The sequence below is a fragment of the Argentina anserina genome, chromosome 3 (assembly GCF_933775445.1).
Source record: "Argentina anserina chromosome 3, drPotAnse1.1, whole genome shotgun sequence".
Lineage (NCBI taxonomy): Eukaryota > Viridiplantae > Streptophyta > Magnoliopsida > Rosales > Rosaceae > Argentina > Argentina anserina.
In genome coordinates, this window is record NC_065874.1 from 20849358 (window position 1) to 20856241 (window position 6884).

A 6884-nucleotide genomic window follows, 5' to 3' on the forward strand; every position below is an offset into this window, starting at 1 on the left:
GATACTGAGTTTGAAAGAAACACACTCCACACTTGCAAAACTCTCAAATACAATAGAAACTCGCATCAGAAGCCTTACAGAAAGATACTCAAACGAGAAATGAAAAGATACACAATTGGAATAGTAAAGATACGCAAACGATGTAAAGATACACAATTGGAATAGTAAAGATACGCAAATGATGTAAAGATACTCAGTTTGAAAGAAACAAACTCCACACTTGCAAAACTCCCAAATTCAATAGAAACTCGCATCAGAACGTCTTACAGAAAGATCCTCAAATGAGAATTGAAAAGATACACAATTGGAACAGTAAAGATACGCAAACGATGTAAAGATAGTCAGTTTGAAAGAAACACACTCCCACACTTGCAAAATTCTCAAAATCAATAGAAACTCGCATCAGAAGCCTTACAGAAAGATACTCAAACGAGAAATGAAAAGATACACAATTGGAATAGTAAAGATACGCAAACGATGTAAAGATACACAATTGGAATAGTAAAGATACGCAAATGATGTAAAGATACTCAGTTTGAAAGAAACACACTCCCACACTTGCAAAACCCTCAAATTCAATAGAAACTCGCATCAGAAAGCCTTACAGAAAGATACTCAAACGAGAAATGAAAACATACACAATTGGAATAGTAAAGATACGCACACGATGTAAAGATACTGAGTTTGAAAGAAACACACTCCACACTTGCAAAACTCTCAAATACAATAGAAACTCGCATCAGAAGCCTTACAGAAAGATACTCAAACGAGAAAGGAAAAGATACACAATTGGAATAGTAAAGATACGCAAACGATGTAAAGATACACAATTGGAATAGTAAAGATACGCAAACGATGTAAAGATACACAATTGGAATAGTAAAGATACGCTTGTGAAGAAGGTTTCATCCATAGAAGTCTTGGCTACACTTGTGGATTGCTTGATTTATAAAGTGTAACCATGATTCTCTCTTGTCTAAATTCGGTTTTGGTTTTGTTCTTGTTCTTGGATGAGCATGCGATTTGTGTAGAGTAAACTTGTTTCAATTTTGTCTATGAGATAGTTACTTGTTTCAAATTATATAAGGTTGTGATTTTAGGTTTTTAGTTCTATGATTTTGGTTTCTGCCGTGCCTTGTTATTGAATGATTTCGATATCTTTATGTTATGTATACGCTTGTAGCATGATATATAGGTTGTTGGATTTATGACTTATGCTATGAACATGTTTATCCTTTCTATGTGATTTTCGAAATTGCATGATTGGGGGTTAAGTAGGTGACATGCTTAATGAATTCAATATGCGTGGCTTTGAAGTTGCATAGTAGGATAAGTATGTTAGATTTCGATTAAGACCGCTTGGAATGAATCGAATGTGTTAAGTGTCTATGCATATAAGTTACTGCTTTGGAACTTAGATTGCATGATCCAACCTTAGTTATTCATGATAGTGTCTCGGCATGACTCTTAAAGGAGAACTAGAACTTGTTTTCGTTAGCTTTGTATGATTTGTTTTGGTGATTGTTTATGTGTTGGTTAGTTGATCACATGTATATATTAGCTTAGGTTTTATTTTCTGTTTTTATCTTTGATACCGATCATATAAATCAAACCTTTAAATCTTTATGAATTCGTGTAAGTGTTAATTGATGTGATCCTAAGCCCTGGATGGATCCCCGGTTTGTGAACGATACCCTCTTGCTTTATACTACTAACGATGCTTACAGGGTTAAATATTGATGTCGAGTAATCGAGCAATCATCAAATGGCGCCGTTGCCGGGGATCCATTAGAGATGGATCCCTGACTTTTACTACGAATTCATTGTGTATATTGTACATTTGTATATTCTTATCTTATTTTCTTGTAACATATAGTAATTTTATCTTAGGATGTTGTTTGGATGATTGTGTGAATGATTGTTGTAGGTTGTAAATCGAACGGAATAGGTAAACGATGCTTACAGGGTTAAATATTGATGTCGAGTAATCGAGCAATCATCAAATGGCGCCGTTGCCGGGGATCCATTAGAGATGGATCCCTGACTTTTACTACGAATTCATTGTGTATATTGTACATTTGTATATTCTTATCTTATTTTCTTGTAACATATAGTAATTTTATCTTAGGATGTTGTTTGGATGATTGTGTGAATGATTGTTGTAGGTTGTAAATCGAACGGAATAGGTAAAGTCCCTTTTGTTAATATTAGCCTTAACCCTTCATGCTAGCTCTCGAGTTTGCATGAGGTCGAGGGCGGCTTTTATTAACACTTGGAAATTTGTCTAACACCCAAGTTTGTTTCTAGCTGAGTAAGGGGCACGCTTTTTCATTACTCTGGTGCATGGGACCAAAATTGGATCTCAGAGAACTAATGACTGACATACATCTCGGTGATGGAGTCGATAGAGGGCTTGCCCTCCGTAGTTCAACAAATGAGTCCTACCATGTTCACTATCTCTGAATTAGCTATCCGGCCTTCTGAAACAACGATTCAAACTTGTGTCTAGGCATCCATACTTAGGCCGCACGTCCACCTTGGTTTACAACTTAGAATCAATCGATCATTTAATTGTTTGAATGACTTAGGAATGTAGAAGCATGAAATTGATTGAAAGACTTTTGTAAAAACTTTTTGAACGAAACCTTGTATCTTTCTTGTATGATTTTTGTATTCTTTTATGCAATGAAGAAGTGAGAGAGTTCGACACTCTCACGCCACCACCAAAGAAGGCCGTGCCTTCCAATGACAAGGATGCCGTGTCCTTGTCCCAAATTGATCATGCCGTGCATGACTAAGGTAAGTTTTCTAACTCATGTGGATTAGTTTCAACTAATGTTCCTGCTTGTGTACACTCCCCAATAGGTTTAAGCTACCACCAATTCTTAATGGATCCATAGAGCAAATTAAGGTGATGACAAGATCAATTCCTAGTTGGATTAGGAGAGGAGTGGCCATGACACTCCTAGTCGAACAAGGAAAGCGTGCGTGTGTCATCAAGAAGGAGATTTCCATCCGGATTGGGATTTCCAAAAGTAGAGGGAGAGATGGATTCCTAGTTGAGTTAGGAAAGAGAAGTTGCTGTGAAAAGAAGTCATAGTTGAAGTAGGAGAAGCCATGCCGTGTGTTATCAATGGAGAAGTCCCATTCGGACTTGGATTCCAAGTGGGAGAGTGAGAAGGTTTTCATGTCCCGTAGGTTTCTTTCTACCTCATGGAAAGGATTGAGACTGCTCTATATATAGAGAGCACGGGTTCAACATAATTGTTCATCCTTTTTCTGAAAATTCACAAGTTCATAAGAAGGAGAAGAAGACTACCACATTCGGTTCACTCAATTCACAAGAAGATTTTCAAGTGTGCAATGGAGGTGTTTGCGTTGCGTAAAGACAATATGTTCCCAGAGAGGGACAGCCCTGCGTTTCATCCTAGGTACATTGTGTTGCCGACTCCTAGGCATAATCATACTCGTATGGAGGTCACATACAAAATTTTGAAGACCATGCCGATCTTTAGAGGGTTTAAGATTGAGAAGGCTGATGTCCATATATTTCTTTTTGAGTCGAAGGTGCAACAAGCTATTCAGTCCATGGAACGTGGAGACTTGGAGTTATTGTATCTTGAAGTGTTTCCCTTCACTCTAGTTGATGAAGTAAGAGAATGGTTGCACTCTATTCCTGAAAATTCCATCTGATCATGGGATGAGCTTAAAGAAACATTCCTCAAGGAGTTCTTGCTCACGGCAAGAAGAGCAAGGATGAGAGAGATGATTCAAGCATGTAAACAAGAAGATGATGAGCCCTACCACAAGTACTTAAAGAGATTTCAAGAAGTAGTAGCACCATTAGACCATGACATGAAGCAACATGCATTGACTAGTACTTTCTACCAAGGTCTGTTAAGGGATTATCAAGAGTACATTGATTCGTTTTCACCAAGAGGCTTCATGAACCTTGAGGTAGGAGATAGGAGCATGGATATTGGAGTACTTGGAGAAAGAAGGGATAGTATGGTTTCGACATCATGCTCTAGGGTGAGTGGTACTTCTCGGTTCAAGGGTGTGAAGTTGGATGGAAGGAAAGCTAGGAAGTATGGGAACACTAGAGACCATTTGAAGCCTCTGGTTGGCATGAAAAGGAAAGGTAGACCGGCTAGAGTTAAGACTACACCCACAAGGGCAAAGCCTTGTTTATGTGAATTTGGAGTTGTGATGTATTTGTTGAAGGCTCAATAATGTTATACTTTAGCCTTTGTTCGTTTTCACTATGTTTAAACTGAAGAATGGGTCCAACATGATGATATTTGGCCCTTGTTTTATGGAATATGGCGATATAAGGTGAATGTTTTGCTCTGCTAAGTCTTGAGGATGACCTTTGTGATTCCTTTACCCTGAAATATATCCATGCCGAGCCTAAGCCTACCCTTTCCTAAAGATCCGCATGATTCTTAAAATGAGTAGCTCTTGATCTGTGGAGTTTGTTTCATGAGTAAGCATATGGTTTGGGTTCATTTGTGCATATGATTGGTATCTTTCATGAGGTTTTCAATTTCACTATATGTTTATAACTCTTGTTTGTGAAAAGCTTTTAAGCATATGCCATGTTCTTGAGAGAAAAGATTTGGAGTGGATATCCTATGTGAGTTGAATTTGAACTTGTTTTGAACATGTCGAGCTTAATTTCACCATTGTTTCTGCCATGTGTTACTTGTTAAACGAAATCTCATGTTTATTAACCATTGAATTCATCCTATCTATTTCGATGGAGTGTTATTCTTGATGCTATGAGTTTGAAGATCTCTGAGACAAAATGTTGAAGGCATTAGTGTTGTGTCATTAGTTATAGTTGCTTTGATTTTGTTTTCTGTTTTGATTTCCCTTTTTAGTGTTTGCTAAGGGACTAGCAAAGTCTAAGTGTGGGGTTGTTGATAGGAGCACAAAGTGTGACGTTCTTAATGTTTATATACCCTATTCTTATGCTTTGTTACTTCTTATTTAGTTGTTTTAGGTTCATAATTGTCATTTGTATGCTCTAAGGAGAGCTATGTCGATTTTAGATGATTTGATGATGAAATTGTGCTAAGTGTTATAAATCCTTATTGAGCTAGGATTCCTTACTCGACTAGGATTCTACTTTCCTATTTTCATTCTTTCCTATTCCGTAATCGACGATTTCTTTTCAGGAAACACAAATCATATTTGGAAAGGAAGTAGAGAGGCCGAGATGCATTCCTAGTTGAACAAGGAAATCATATTTGAGTTGAAGAAGGAGAAGAGGAGGCCGGCCTAGCTACTCCTTGTTGGATCAAGATTGTTGCCGTGCAGCCCTTAAGTGATCTCCCTATTGGACTTGGTTTCCTACATCAAGTTGGATATGGAGTACATAAATCAAATCCATAACAAAGAGGATTTCAGTTTCCCAATTGGTTTCTATCTCCTTATGGGACGGCAAGAAGGCTTCCTAAACCCCTATATATAGAGGCTCGGCCTCTCCATTCAGATCATCATCAGCCCTACACACAAACACAAGCCATAGCTCTGCCGAATTCATTCTTCAGCCTTCCAAGAAATCCTAAAACCGATTCCATCATTCTCCACCAATCAATAGCCTTCAAACACGCTTGTGAAGAAGGTTTCATCCATAAAAGTCTTGGCTACACTTGTGGATTGCTTGATTTATAAAGTGTAACCATGATTCTCTCTTGTCTAAATTCGGTTTTGGTTTTGTTCTTGTTCTTGGATGAGCATGCGATTTGTGTAGAGTAAACTTGTTTCAATTTTGTCTATGAGATAGTTACTTGTTTCAAATTATATAAGGTTGTGATTTTAGGTTTTTAGTTCTATGATTTTGGTTTCTGCCGTGCCTTGTTATTGAATGATTTCGATATCTTTATGTTATGTATACGCTTGTAGCATGATATATAGGTTGTTGGATTTATGACTTATGCTATGAACATGTTTATCTTTTCTATGTGATTTTCGAAATTGCATGATTGGGGGTTAAGTAGGTGACATGCTTAATGAATTCAATATGCGTGGCTTTGAAGTTGCATAGTAGGATAAGTATGTTAGATTTCGATTAAGACCGCTTGGAATGAATCGAATGTGTTAAGTGTCTATGCATATAAGTTACTGCTTTGGAACTTAGATTGCATGATCCAACCTTAGTTATTCATGATAGTGTCTCGGCATGACTCTTAAAGGAGAACTAGACTTGTTTTCGTTAGCTTTGTATGATTTGTTTTGGTGATTGTTTATGTGTTGGTTAGTTGATCACATGTATATATTAGCTTAGGTTTTATTTTCTGTTTTTATCTTTGATACCGATCATATAAATCAAACCTTTAAATCTTTATGAATTCGTGTAAGTGTTAATTGATGTGATCCTAAGCCCTGGATGGATCCCCGGTTTGTGAACGATACCCTCTTGTTTTATACTACTAACGATGCTTACATGGTTAAATATTGATGTCGAGTAATCTTGCTATCATCAAATGGCGCCGTTGCCGGGGATCGAACCCGGGTCACCCGCGTGACAGGCGGGAATACTTACCACTATACTACAACGACCAAAGGCTAAAGTATAACATTATTGAGCCTTCAACAAATACATCACAAATTGTGACGTTCTTAATGTTTATATGCCCTATTCTTATGCTTTGTTACTTCGTATTTAGTTGGTTTAGGTTTATATTTGTCATATGTATGTTTTGAATAGAGCTATGTCGATTTTAGATGATTTGATGATGAAATTGTGCTATGTCGATTTTAGTGTTAGAACTCCTTATTGAGCTAGGATTCCTTACTCGACTAGGACTCTACTTTCCTATTTTCATTCTTTCCTATTTCTTAATCGACGATTTCTTTTCAGGAAAGACAAATCATAT

The 6884-nt window shown here is 37.2% G+C and overlaps 1 non-coding gene across 1 annotated transcript; it reads right to left on the reverse strand.

The window, feature by feature from the left end:
• Positions 1-6495: 6495 nt before the first annotated feature.
• Positions 6496-6567, reverse strand: TRNAD-GUC (transfer RNA aspartic acid (anticodon GUC)). The gene has a single exon. It is a non-coding gene; the product is annotated as a tRNA-Asp (tRNA).
• Between the last annotated feature and the right edge of the window lie 317 nt (positions 6568-6884).